The sequence below is a fragment of the Amblyraja radiata genome, unplaced genomic scaffold (assembly GCF_010909765.2).
Source record: "Amblyraja radiata isolate CabotCenter1 unplaced genomic scaffold, sAmbRad1.1.pri scaffold_713_ctg1, whole genome shotgun sequence".
NCBI classification, from domain to species: Eukaryota; Metazoa; Chordata; class Chondrichthyes; order Rajiformes; family Rajidae; genus Amblyraja; species Amblyraja radiata.
This window is the reverse complement of record NW_022630731.1, coordinates 39,305-54,250: the sequence shown is the minus strand read 5'-3', so window position 1 is coordinate 54,250 and position 14,946 is coordinate 39,305. Positions and strand designations below refer to the sequence as shown.

General features: G+C 47.5%; 1 long non-coding RNA gene across 1 annotated transcript; it reads left to right on the top strand.

The window, feature by feature from the left end:
• Positions 1 to 904: 904 nt before the first annotated feature.
• LOC116970307 lies at positions 905 to 7,423 on the top strand. Its single transcript, XR_004411099.1, has 3 exons — positions 905 to 961; positions 4,710 to 4,802; positions 7,367 to 7,423. It is a non-coding gene; the product is annotated as an uncharacterized LOC116970307 (long non-coding RNA).
• Positions 7,424 to 14,946: the final 7,523 nt, after the last annotated feature.

The window sequence follows — 14,946 nt, the reverse complement described above, 5'->3', positions numbered from 1 at the left end:
CCTGCAGCATCTGTGGGTTTGAGTTTAGACCTGCAGCATCTGTGGGTTTGATATTAGACCTGCAGCATCTGTGGGTTTGAGTTTAGACCTGCAGCATCTGTGGGTTTGAGTTTAGACCTGCAGCATCTGTGGGTTTGATATTAGACCTGCAGCATCTGTGGGTTTGAGTTTAGACCTGCAGCATCTGTGGGTTTGATATTAGACCTGCAGCATCTGTGGGTTTGAGTTTAGACCTGCAGCATCTGTGGGTTTGAGTTTAGACCTGCAGCATCTGTGGGTTTGTGCACAAGCTGGCAAGTCACCGGATGGGCGTCGCTTCCTTCCTGCCGACCGACCTGTTGCAGCGGCGAGTGAACAGAGAAGAGAAGAGAGGGAGTCCACGGGCTGGGGCAGCGGGGAGAGGAGAGGAGAGGGGAGAGTGAGAGGGGAGAGGGAGAGGGGAGAGGGGAGAGGAGAGAGGAGAGGGACTCCACTGTCCACGCCGGGGGAGCGGGGTGCCGCTGTCTGAAGCAGGGCCCCACTGTCCCGGCGGGCGGGCGGGGAGACTCAGGGCCGCTGAGGGGAGCGACGACAGCAGACTGACATCGGTGAGTATTTTGTCCGCCGCACCCCAGTGGACGGCTCCATTGAAGTCAATAGGGGTGAAGCCATAGGCGGCCATCTTAGCTACTGGCAGTCTCCCATTGAAGTCAATGAGAGTGAAGCCACAGGCGGCCATCTTGACTAATGGCAGTCTCCCATTGAAGTCAATGTGAGTGAAGTCACAGGCGGCCATCTTAACTACTGGCACACAGCGCGGGCGGGGAGACTCCGGGCCGCAGAGCTAGGACAGCAGATTGTAGAAGGGTTTCGGCCCGAAACGTTGACTATTTCCTTCGCCCCATCGATGCTGCTGCACCCGCTGAGTGTCTCGAGCATTTTTGTGTACGAGCGAGGACAGCAGATTGACATCCATCCATTGGTGAGTATTTTGTCTGCCGCTCCCCAGTAGACTGGTCTAATCTTGGGGAGACACTTGGGTTAAATTCCCCCATTGAATGTGATTTTCTCTTGTCTGTCAGCAACACATTGAATGTATTGTTGTGAGTAAATGTGTCCCAGTGATAGTTTGAAGCAGAAAGGTCATGTTGAGCAACAGCTGCTGCTGCGTTTTGTCATTGGATGTGTTGGTGGAGATTCATGCTGCACATCCATCACACACACTTGCATAAAGTTGTAACCAACACTTGATGTGTTGAATGAGCTGAGCAGTCTGCTGGAGTCAAAGCAAATGTCCCAGTTTGTTTACACTTACTAAATGGGAACTATTTCATAATAATAATAATAATAATAATAATACATTTTATTTATGGGCGCCTTTCAAGAGTCTCAAGGACACCTTACAGAAATTTAGCAGGTAGAGGAAAAACATGTAAGGGGAATGAAATAAATAGTAGAGACATGACTAGTACACAAAGTAAATACAGAATTCAATACAAAACACAGTATGAGGCAATTAATGCACAGATGAAAAGGGACGGGGACGTGGGACTAAGGATAGGCAGAGGTGAAGAGATGGGTCTTGAGGCGGGACTGGAAGATGGTGAGGGACACGGAATTGCGGATCAGTTGGTGGAGGGAGTTCCAGAGCCTGGGAGCTGCCCTGGAGAAGGTTCTGTCCCCCAAACTGCGGAGGTTGGACTTGTAGATGGAGAGGAGACCAGCTGATGTGGATCTCAGGGACCATGAAGGTTGGTACGGGGAGAGGAGGTCAGTGAGATATGGGGGGGCCAGATGGTGGAGAGCTTTGTAGGTGAGGATCAGGATTTTGTAGGTGATCCAGTGAGAGATGGGAAGCCAGTGAAGATGTGTGAGGACTGGAGTGATGTGATGCCAGGATTTGGTATGGGTGATGAGTCGGGCGGCTGCATTCTGGAATGAAACCGTCAGCTTGTTATTTCCGCTTTCAGATATTTGTGCTGATAAAACTTCCTCAATTACCAGAGTAAAGGCCTTTCTGAACCTTCTGTACGGAGAGTTGCCCATTTTTTTCGCCCTGTGGTCACAGATAAGACTGGTTCTAGTTCTAGTTGATCACTGCGCAAACACCTCATCAGTGGTTATCGGGTGCAGGTCGGAGTGAGTAGAGTGGTGATTACATTTTGAAGTGGGCCTTTTTCACCAAGTTAAGGAGTTCTAGTTGCTCAATCCCCTTTTTAAATGACTTAACATCGGGAGCAGCACGTGTGTTGGGTCCATTCCCTTATTGTCCTTGGGTAAAGGGAACATTGGTACTAAAGTTTATTGAAATTTAGCCAGTCGATGATGTAGGGACCGTTATTTTGTCTTGTTTCATGGCAGTTGGTGATCTGGGATAACGGGAGGATTGATGGTGTGATTTTGTGAATCTGCTTGTAAATTGCAATAAGTCTTAGCCCGATTCTGCGGAGCTCTAGGGTATCCCATCCAAGAGAAGTCGGCATATTATTCAGGCTTGATTTGCGCTTGTGGTCATTACATACATAGCGGGCTACCCGGCATTGTAGTTTCTCCAGGGTGATCTTGTTGTTGAAAGGATCCCATACGGCTCCACAATACACCAATTTGAGCCTGACCAAGGACTTGTAGGCATTCTCTTTGACGGATGTACTACATGCATGAACATTTATGTTGAGTAGGCCGAGGGACTGAGTGATCCCAGGAGAAATTGCAGCAGAATGATAGTAAAAGGAAAGGATACTTTGAAGATTTCAGATTTGCAACACAGAATGCGTTTTGTACATTTCAATTCTCATTTCATTATTCAAATGAGTTGGGACTGACTATTGGGTATGTGACTTGAAATATGATATTTGCACAAATCTATTGACCACTTTAGGATGACGTGTGACTTTCACAACCGTTTTTTTGGGCATGGACATTTTTTTTTAAATATTGCTCTTCCAGAAGATCTGAATGAAAAAGAGAAACATACTGGAAACACTCAGCAGTTTGATCAGCATTTGATTACAGTCCCAGCTCTGATAATGGATCATCCAACATTGCACTTCCACTGTTTTCTGTATTCACTAATTTAATCAATAAAGTAAATACACATTGTCTTTATTACATTGGTAACAAATGCTAGTCATTTGTACTTGGCCAGATCACACGCAGCAGTTAGATAAACAAATACGTTTGATTTAGATGCTAGAGGTTGTTTAAAGGTAGGGAGAGATCACCTGTCCACAGCTGGGACAGTTCAGGACCATTTAATGTAGAATTGTATCTTTCAGCTATGATAATAGAGAATGTCTGCAAGATAGCAAAGGATAATCCCTGTTTGTTAAGGATGAATCAGTTGGAGAGCTGAGTGCTGAGAGGAACAGATGTTTGTTCAACAGTTCAGTAGTCCAATATGTAACTGTACAGTGAAATTCTTAAAGCACATATTACACAGTTTGTTATCAAGGTGCACTCCCAGATATTTATATGTCTGCACCACCTCAATGTCCATCTCTGCAGTGTTAAGCGGCTGAAGGGGGAGCTTGGACCTGCCAAACTTAACCACCATCTCTTTGGTCTTGGTTTCAGTATAGGAGTAGAGAGGTACTTTTGCAGTTGTATAGGGCTCTAGTGAGACCACATCTGGAGTATTGCGTACAGTTTTCGTCTCCTAATTTGAGGAAGGACATCCTTGTGATTGAGGCAGTGCAGCGTAGGTTCACCAGATTGATCCCTGGGATGACGGGGCTGTCATATGAGGAAAGATTGTAAAGACTAGGCTTGTATTCACTGGAGTTTGGAAGGATGGGGGGGGGGGGGAATCTTATAGAAACATATAAAATTATAAAAGGACTGGACAAGCTAGATGCAGGAAAAATGTTCCCAATGTTGGGCGAGTCCAGAACCAGGGGCGACACACAGTCTTAGAATAAAGGGGAGGTCATTTAAGACTGAGGTGAGAAAAAAACGTTTCCACCCAGAGAGTTGTGAATTTGTGGAATTCCCTGCCACAGAGGGCAGTGGAGGCCAAGTCACTGGGTGTATTTAAGAGAGAGTTAGATAGAGCTCTAGAGGCTAGTGGAATCAAGGGATATGGGGAGAAGGCAGGCACGGGTTATTGATAGGGGACGATCAGCCATGATCACAATGAATGGCGGTGCTGGCTCGAAGGGCCAAATGGCCTCCTCCTGCACCTATTTTCTATGTTTCTATACAACATCTACCCAAGGTTTCAGAATGCCCCACTCTAACACTTCCTCAGAATGCCCCACCCCTTGCAACCTTACAAAAAGGCAGATCAAACTCAAGAGGCCAAGTGTCATATTCCTGCTCCTAATATGTTCATGTATTGTTCCAAATAAACCTAATTTCCAGAGCTACCCAGACTACGTGTTCCCCCATCTTATTTCCTGGAAAGATACTTTGCCATTTGTGCCGTCTCCAATGTATATTTGTTCCATTAATTTAGGGGGTTGATTTATTGATAAGACAAGCATGTGTTGGAGGGACTGAATCAGTCTGAAGAAGGGTCTCGACCTGAAACGTCACCCGTTTAAAAAAAAAACCTTCTCCCCAGAGGTGCTGCTTGTTCCACTGAGTTACTCCAGCATTTTGTGTCTATCTGTGATTTAAACCAACATCTGCAGTTCTTTCCTACATGCTGTACAGCGTGTGATGTCATCAGCTGAAAGTGTTGTCCTGCTCCTTGCAATTGTTGTCTAATACCGGCTTTTAATTTATTACAGAGCAGCGGAACGTGTGAACGGCAGTCACCATCATGGCTGATGGAGCGGACCAGGGAGGAGATCCAGTGGCCTCGACAACGAGGACAGACGACGGTGTGTTGTAGAATTACGTCAGATATAAATGTCCCAACAATCAAGAGCGGAACTCGCTATCAAAACATGGAGGGGACGGGGGACACAATTTTTTGGCGGTACACTCACACGCGCGAGACTTCGCAGGCTCAATCCAGCGCTAAATACAGCTCAACTCTGCCTGTCTCGCCGGGTTAACTACAGCCCTGACTGGACTGATGGGACACCAGCCCTGATTCTCCACGCTGGCCATATTTCCCGCAAGTCCAGGCAGGTTCACCTGGCAGGACAGGCAGAGTTGAGCTGGGTTTAGGGCTGTTTCTCTGTGCTGGCTGTGGGCCTGGGGGTACATCTCGTGTCTGACTGTCGACCTCTTTGGCCACCCGTGGGGGGGGGGGGGGGCACTCGGGACGAATGAAACTCATCTCCACTGCCTTCATACAGTCCATATTTCTCCATTCCCTGCATTTCAAAAAGCTTCAATACCACGATGGTATATGCCCCAACCACCACACCTGGCAGCTCGTTCCAGGCACCCACCATCCTATGTGTATAAATAACTTCACCCGCACATCTCCTTTGAATTCCACCCCTTTCAGCTTAAAGCTGTGCACCCCAGTGTTGCCACAGACCCCCAGCCAGAAGAACAACCCTCTGTCTTGGAGGCTGCAAGGTGACTTGGATAGGCTGGGTGAGTGGGAAAATGCGTGGCAGATGCAGTATAATGTGGATAAATGTGAGGTTATCCGCTTTGGTGGCAAAAACAGGAAAGTGGACTATTATCTGAATGGTGGCCGATTAGGAAAGGGGGAGATGCAACGAGACCTGGATGTCATGGTACACCAGTCATTAAAAGTAGGCATGCAGGTGCAGCAAGCAGTGAAGAAGGCGAATGGTATGTTAGCATTCATAGCAAAAGGATTTGAGTATACGAGCAGGGAGGTTTACTGCAGTTGTACAGGGTCTTGGTGAGACCACACCTGGAGTATTGCCTACAGTTTTGGTCTCCTAATCTGAGGAAGGACATTCTTGCCATAGAGGGAGTACAGAGAAGGTTCACCAGACTCATTCCTGGGATGTCAGGACTTTCATATGAAGAAAGACTGGATAGACTCGGTTTGTACTTGCTAGAATTTAGAAGATTGAGGGGGGATCTTATAGAAACTTACAACATTCTTAAGGGGTTGGACAGGCTAGATGCAGGAAGATTGTTCCCGATGTTGGGGAAGTCCAGAACGAGGGGTCACAGTTTAAGGATAAGAGGGAAATCTTTTAGGACCGAGATGAGGAAAACACTTTTCACATAGAGAGTGGTGAATCTGTGGAATTCTCTGCCACAGAAGGTAGTTGAGGCCAGTTCGTTGGCTATATTTAAGAGGGAGTTAGATGTGGCCCTTGTGGCTAAAGGGATCAGGGGGTATGGAGAGAACGCAGGTACAGGATACTGTGTTGGATGATCAGCCATGATCATATTGAATGGCGGTGCAGGCTCGAAGGGCTGAATGGCCTCTACTCCTGCACCTATTTTCTACGTTTCTATGTGTTCTCAGTAAACGGGTTCTGAATGTATAGAACCACGTTGCTGTGAATCTTGTGCATTCTTATTATGATGTTATCAGTCACCTGAAAGATCCTTCCATTGGTGAGTTGTGGCCTGTGTGGGGACACAGTCCTTATTTTTACAAACTATTTTATTGCGGACGTTGGATGTTTTCTCTGAAACTGTATCGCTACAAGCTGAGAAAACTATATTCAGCACTCTCTACACTCTACCTGCTGTACTTGTGCTTGGTTTGGCCGTATTTATGTATAGTATTACCTGATTAGATTGGACAGCATGCAAACACAATATTGTCACTGTTTCTCAGTACATGTGACAATAATACGTGTCGGCACAGTAGAACCGCTGGCCCACGGCTCCGGAGGCTCGGGTTCGATTCTAACCATGGCCACTGTTTGTGTGGAGTTTGCATGTTTTTCCTATGACGGCGTGTGTTTCCTCCCACATCCCTATGGCATGCTGGCATGAACATCAATTGCCCTCTGTAAATGTGCTCCTAATATGCAGAACGTGAGATAACATAAAACTAGTGTGAGCGGGTGATGGATTGATGATTGGCATGGACTCGCTGGGCCGAAGGGCCTGTTTGCATACTGTGCCTCTGAACTCTGAATGCTAAAGCTAAAGTGTGAGAATATGTCGCGTTTAATGTCTCAACGGTGTATTCTCTCAAAAGGTGTTGACATTGTGTCCATCCAGAATCAAGAAGAGAATGCACCCGTGGGATTGAACAGTGGGAGAGGGACAATTGTTGTGAGTTAGCGCATTGTTTAGATGCTGCAGGGAATAAGTTACAGCAACAGCCTGGGGACCATTGTCAGGGCAAGTCGAGGATCATAGCCGGGTCTCCCTCCCTCCGTACAGGGTGCGGGTCGAACCGGCTCGTGGCCTGACAGCAACCCGCTGATCGGAGCGCCTCATCTCCGTCATGTGGTCTGCCTTTTAGCAGAGTGGGGGTGGTGACAGCTATGGGTGGAGGAAAACAGACAACACTTGATAATTCCATTATTTTGATTCATCACAGCTCCTCCAATGTCTTCGATGATGGAGCTCCTGGAAAGGTGTGATGATTCGCAGCTGCTGGATTTGACAAATCATTACCGCCAGAGGCTGGAAGCGGCGATTCAAGAGGCGGTGGAGAATGTTGGCTTCGTTCTAGCATACGAGAGATATTTCAGTGAGCAAGAGTACAAGGTAGGGAGAGGATTGGATGAGTGGGTAACTTCAGCTGATACTCAAATGTTTTCCTGCACAAATATTGTGGGCCGAAGGGTCCATTCTTGTGCTGTGCTGCTCTCTGTAATTACAACTCAGTACGGCGCAGTCACAAAGAATATCCGGCACAGCAGTGGTGATCCACAAACTGGAGGGTGCAGGCTTGAGGGGAGATGGGAGAAATGTAGGTGGGATCTGGGGACAACAGGTTTACTTGGAGAGCAGTCCATATCTGGAACACAATGCCAGAGGAAGCTGGAAAAGCGGATAACATTAGGGGTATCAAAGTACATTCAGACTGATGAGTGGATAGGAGCGGCTTACGGGGCTGTAGGCCAAATGCAGGCAAATGGCCCTGGCTTACAATTGTAACGTGGTTGGCATGGACAATGTGGGCTGAATAGCCTGTCTCCCTGTGGTATATTGCTCTATCACTCTACCACTTAAGGCACTGTGACTCCAGTAAATCCATCGCCAAGGTTGGCCGAGGGTTCTGTTTCCGTGTTGTACAGCTCTATAACTACTTGTCCCCACGGCTCTTCACAGCGAGTCGTCAAACGCACGAAGAGAGGAAGCCGTGTGGCCGGTTCCACACTTCTCCTCAACCTGGTGACTGAGAAAGAGCCGCAGGTCCGTAAACTGATATGGAAATGCTTCGTGAAAATGCACCACCAGCTCCCCAAACTGGAGGAATTGCTGAAAGCAATGGGGGAAGAAGGTACAGGACATGTTTCTATAGAGAATTTGTCCTTTTTGTCAAAATGCAACTCAGACTCATTCCATGAAATTATTCCAACAGGTTCTGATCTGATCGAATCGTTCAAAGCCATGAAGGTTTCCTTGGAACTACCTGCTCATCTGAAAGGTATTCAATTGCATGTTTTGGCCAACTGCGGATACGCCGTCCATCAATCAGCCCTTCCTATTTATCCCATCTTTATATCCACTCCTTGCAGACTAGGAACAATTTACAGATGTCCAATTAATCAACATCTTTGCGATGAGGGAGGAATGTAAAGGACTCAGAAATAACCCTTGCGGTTACAGGGAGAATTCCATTTCAAGCCGAGTGCAGGCCACCAAATCCGATTTCATAGCATTTCAAGCCGAGTGCAGGCCACAAATCCAATTTCATAGCAGTTTAAGCAGAGTGCAGGCCAGCAAATCCAATTTCATAGAATTTCATGCAGAGTGCAGGCCAGCAAATACATTTCATAGCATTTCAAGCAGAGTGCAGGCGAGCAAATTCAATTTCATAGCATTTCAACCTCCTAACAAATAATTTATTCCAAGTACATTACAGACTCACAGTTCAGTTGATTCACAGCTTAGAATCACAGACATGGACTCTCCTTCGTGATCTTCCATCGTGACTGACTCATGTCCAGGCATCCTGGGTTTTATAGTCCTCCCCCCCCCCCACCCCCCCTGGATGTGGCGTTATCTTCATTATGGTGATTGACAGGCGAGAGGACCAATCAGCTGATCTCAAGATTTTTTAAACACTCATAACTTTTTTATTTTTCATCGATGGGAACAATTCTCGGGGCTGCCGCAGCGGTGGAGAACTGTGAGTAAGATGTCCCAAAATTATAGCGATATAGGGTCGTGTTTTTCTAAAATCAATATTTAGCGCAGACAGGAAGTGGTTAAGATGAGACTTTTAGTTCGATAGATACAGTGCGGTAACAGGATCTGAGGTCTAATTTGTCCATAGCGATCAAAATGCCCCATTTAAGCTCTCCCGGCCAGCCGCTACTTCCCAATATCCAATTTATTTCTGCTTAGTCGACCAATAAACAGCTATAACAATCAGATAATATGTAATCAATAACACATCAACTAATGAGTGTAACACTAATCATAATCGTAAAGCATAATATGGGCGAGTCAATAGTCAGAGATGCGGACAGTTGATTCTGCGGCAGGCAGGCAGCAGGTGAGACTCCAGGATGGTGTGTTGCCTCCCCTTGTGCCAGGGTCCAGGATGTCTCGAAGCAGCTGCACGACATGCTCAAGGATGAAGTGGAGCAGCCGGAGGTTGTTGCACATGTTGGCACAAATGACATAGGTAGGAAGCAGATGGAGGTAGGTTCTGCAAAACCACTTTACGGAATTGGGTCGAAGACTGAAAAGCAGGACCTGCAGGGTAGTGATCTCAGGATTACGTCCAATACCTCGTGCTAGTGAAGGTGTGAATGGGAAGAGGGGAAATGAATGTGTGGTTGAGGAATTGGTGCAGGGGGCAGGGAGTTAGATTTCTGGATCATTGGGATCTCATCTGGGGCAGGGGTGACCTGTACAAAAGGGACGGGTTGCACCTTAACTGGAGGGGGAGCAACATCCTAGTGGGAAGGTTTGCTAATGCTACTCGAGAGGGTTTAAACTAGATTGGCAGGGGGTGGGATCTCGTACGGGACAGAGGCGCGTGAGAGGCTAGAATTTGGTATGGAGGGTGGTGTGGGAGAGGTTAGTGGACAGAATAGGTTGGTGAAAGGCGGAGAGCGAGGAAGGAGGGTTGGTTTTAACTGCCCCTATTTTAATGCAAGGGGCCTGACGTGTAAGGCGGATAAGCTTGGGGCGTCGATAGGTACGAGCGACTGGGATGTTGTGGTGAAAAAGTTACTTTTATAACAACTTAACAGGTTCGCCTCTTAATAAACAGACAACACACAAACTGTTTGGTAGACCAGTTCAAAACTTTACTTATTATCAGCCGATGGAAGGGAGGGAGAACTCTAAGTCAAGTGAGCAATTACAGACACTTCACTGTCCTCAGTCCACTTCTCTGAACAACAGAATTACATTGTATTATATCGGGTTTTTTTTGTCACCTTAGCACATTCCACAGACATTAGTCATGGTCAGAGGTACAGGAAAATAATTTCTACATCAACTCAAAGGCATCTGTCACATGGTACAAGATATATTAAAAACATTGGCCATTTGGTTAACGACATTTTATTTTATCAAATACATCAAAGAGATCTAGCTACTTCTCTGGTTCCTCTCTCGGCACCTCGTCCCTCATAAACATAGGACACTTGGTTTACGACATCTTACTTTTCCAATACATCAAAGAGATATAGCTACTTCTCTGCTTCCCCTCTCGTCACTTGGGAGACAATGTTATAGTATTTATTATCTCACACACCGCAACCTGAGGCAAGCCTAATTTGAGACTAAATATAAGCTGTAGGCTAGCCCAGAAGCCAATTTAATATCTTCTTATATTTTTAACTTAATTCGGCTTTATCAGTAGCCATGACTGAAACCTGGTCAATGTTCCGGGGTACAGGAGCTTCAGGAGAGACAGGGGTGAGGGAAAAAGAGGAGGGGGGTTTTCATCCAGTGAGGCTATATGGGTAGAGCTGAATTACAAGAAAAGGATGATCACCTTGTTGGGGGTGTACTACAGACCCCCGAATAGTCAACGGGAATTAGAAGAACAAATGTGTCAGGAGATTGCAGACAGCTGCACCTCAAATAAGGTCGTTGTATTAGGAGCTTTTATCTTTCCCAATGTAGGCTGGGTAAATCATAGTGTGAAGGGTATAATGGGATGCAATTAAATGGGGTGACAAATTGTGAATATAACGATGGAGTTAAAGGGGAAGTGAGTAGGTGTCAGGTCTCGCGTTTGATCTAGTTTCTGTTTCTTATTGGTTTTTAGTATTAGAGTTTGCATTCTTGTTTTATTTTGGTGTCTCACATCTCCTCTTGTTTCAGGTCCCATTTCCTGTCAGGTCGTTTACCCTCATGTGATTGTTGGCCACGCCCTGATGTGTTTCACCTGTGTCTCGTTATCCCCTGCTAGTCTGTATTTAAGCCTTTTGTGTTTTAGTTCCCATTGCCAGTTCGTGGTGTATGCTACTTGGTATCACCTCGTTCCAGCTCTCGAAATCTTGTGACCTTGTGATCTCGACCTTTGCCTGTATTTTCGACCACTGGTTCTTGCCTGCTCCTATATGGTACTGTTGCCTCTGTTTTGCCTACCTGTGTACTGACTTGGACCGATTAAACGCCGAAGACTGATCTGCCCTGTGTCTGAGCCTGCATTTGTGTCCTCCTCCTCGTTCAGTTCTGACATTACGAACTGGCCAACAATGGACTCAGCGGGCTCTGATCCTTTTCGTGCAGCGCTCCAGAAGCAAGAGGAGCGCATCTCGCATTACGAGGGTCAACTCTCCTCGATCGTCGCCGGGTTCCGGGATCTCGGCGAGCGTCAGCAGGGGTTCCAGGCAGACATCGGTTCACAGGTGAACACTTTAAGTTCTCGGTTTGAAGACCTGGTTACTCGGCTGAATTCTTTGTTTCCTGCTGCGGCTCCCGTGCCTGCCGAGTCTGTTTCCTTGTCTGTGTCTCCAGGAGCTCCGACGGCCACGGCTGCCTGCAGCATCTCCATTCGTCCACCTGGCAAGACCGGAACACTTTTCGGGGGAATCGGAGAAATGTAGACCTTTTTTGATTCAGTGTGGACTGCATTTCGAACTTCAAGCGGCTTCCTTTTCATCAGAACGCTCAAGGGTAGCCTTTATCATCACGCACCTGTCGGGTAGGGCGGAGGCTTGGGCCACGGCGGAGTGGTCTCGGAATTCTCCTGTTTGCCAGACATCGGTCCTGTTCATGGAAGCTCTGTCCCGCACGTTTGATCACTCCAATCCTGGCCGAGAGGCTTCACAGAACCTGGTCTCCATGAAACAAGGTAATCGCTCTGTTATGGATTTTGCTATTGACTTTCGAACTGTTGCTGCTAAGGGTGGATGGAATGAGGCTGCTTTGTTGGATGCTTTTCGCAATGGATTGTCTGAAGCTATCAAAGATCAATTGGCTCCTCTAACCCTGCCTTCCGACGTCGAGTCTATGATTTCCCTGGCTATCCAAATTGACGCTAGGCTCAGAGAAAGAGATCGAGAGAGGAGATCGGCTGCAGTTCGGTCCTCCTCCCAGCAGTGGCGGCAGCGTCGCCCTTCACCTTCCAGTCGGGACTTCTTCCCTCTCGGCCGGTCCAGTCAGCCTACAGCGCCACCTGCATCTTCGGAGGAGCCCATGCAGGTGGGACGAGCCAAACTCAGTCCGGAGGAACGGCAGCGCCGCCTAAGGGAAATGAGGTGTTTTTACTGTGGTGAACTGGGACATTTGTTGAACAGCTGTTCAGTAAAAGACAAAGCTCACCAATGAAATAGAGGACATTGGTGAGTTGTACCACTCCTATGAGCCGTTCCTCTCGTCCATTGTCGACGGTACAATTGTTGGTGCATTCCCAGTGGCACTCCCTGCAGGCTTTGGTTGATTCTGGGGCAGATGAGAACTTCATGGACATTCGCTTGGCTGATGGATTGAAGCTGGAACGTGAACAGCTTCAAGATCCTATGGAGGCTAGTGCACTGGATGGGCGCCTACTGTACAGGGTAATTCACCGAACTCAACCTGTTCAACTCATCGTGGCAGGTAATCACCTTGAGACCATCAGTTTTCATCTCCTCGACTGTCCTCTTCATCCTCTGGTTTTGGGGCTCCCTTGGCTGTCTTACCATAATCCTCACATGAACTGGGGTACTGGGGAAGTAATTTCTTGGGGGAATAACTGTAAACTCATCTATCTGCATGATTCTTCTCCTGAGTCTATGAAGGATCCGTCAAGGAGCAGTTTGCTGGGATCTTCCAGGACCACCCTCCGGCAGCCTCCCCGTTCAAGGGAGGAGGATTTTCCAGATCTCACCAAGGTTCCCTCATATTATCTAGACCTAAAGGAGGCGTTCAACAAGGCCAAGGCCACATCTCTTCCGCCGCATAGACCGTACGACTGCTGCATCGACCTTCTGCCAGGTACAGCGCCTCCTAAGGGCCATCTCTACTCCTTGTCTTCACCTGAGCGGCTCGCCATGGAAAAGTACATTGACGATGCCCTTGCTGCTGGGATCAGCAGACCTTCTTCTTCACCTGCAGGAGCTGGATTCTTCTTTGTGGATAAGAAGGATGGAACACTTCGGCCCTGCATTGACTACAGAGGACTCAATGACATTACTGTTAAGAACAGATACCCTCTTCCTCTTATCTCCTCTGCATTTGAACTGTTAAAAGACGCTGCAGTATTCACTAAGTTAGATCTTAGAAATGCGTATCATCTGGTGAGGATAAGGGACGGGGATGAATGGAAAACTGCGTTTAACACACCCAGTGGTCATTATGAATATCTGGTCATGCCGTTTGGTCTTACTAATGCTCCAGCAGTTTTTCAAGGCGTGGTTAATGATGTATTACGGGACATGCTGAACCGATTTGTGTTTGTGTACCTTGATGACATTTTGATTTTTTCTCCAGACGAGACTTCCCATGTGCAGCATGTACACCAGGTGCTAGAATGTTTGCTCCTGAATGATCTGTTTGTGAAAGCTGAGAAATGTGAATTTCATGTTAACACTGTTCAATTCCTTGGTTATGTTGTATCACCTGCTGGTATACAGATGGACCCGAGCAAGGTCAGTGCTGTGGCCACCTGGCCTACACCCTCCAGTCGTAAGCGACTTCAGGGGTTCCTTGGGTTTGCTAATTTTTATAGGAAGTTTATCCGGAACTTTAGTGTCACTGCTGCACCACTCCATGCTCTTACCTCACCCCACGTGCCTTTCTCTTGGTCCTCTCAAGCAGAAACTGCATTTATGAGACTCAAGAGGAGCTTCTCCTCAGCCCCCATCCTGGTTCACCCTGACCCGTCACTCCAGTTCGTGGTTGAGGTGGACGCCTCGGGTGTGGGCATCGGGGCCGTACTCTCACAGAAATCCCCCACAGATGGTCGATTACATCCCTGCGCTTTCCTCTCAAAGAAGCTTTCTCCTGCTGAGAGAAATTACGATGTGGGTAACCGTGAACTGTTAGCGGTTAAAACAGCCTTGGAGTAATGGAGACATTGGTTGGAGGGTACCAAGCAGCCGTTTCTAGTTTGGACAGACCACAAAAACCTGGAATACATCAAGTCAGCCAAACGCCTCAACTCGCGCCAAGCAAGGTGGGCTCTCTTCTTTAATCGATTTGATTTTGTACTGTCTTACCGCCCTGGTGCCAAGAATGGCAAACCTGATGCTCTCTCCAGACAGTTTGATCCTGACCCATCCCCTAAGGTTTCAACTCCCATTCTGCCTGCTTCCTGCTTTGTTGGGGCGGTTACTTGGGAGATTGAGAAGAGAGTTTCCGAGGCAACTGCTGGTGTTCAGTCTCCGCTAGGGTGTCCTTCTAATCGTCTGTTTGTTCCCGAGTCTCTTCGTTCACAGGTGATTCACTGGGCTCATACGTCTCGGATCTCCTGTCATCCCGGTGTCCGCCGAACCCTGTTTGTGGCCAAACAGCGGTTTTGGTGGCCTTCCATGGAGAGGGGGATTAAGGAGTACG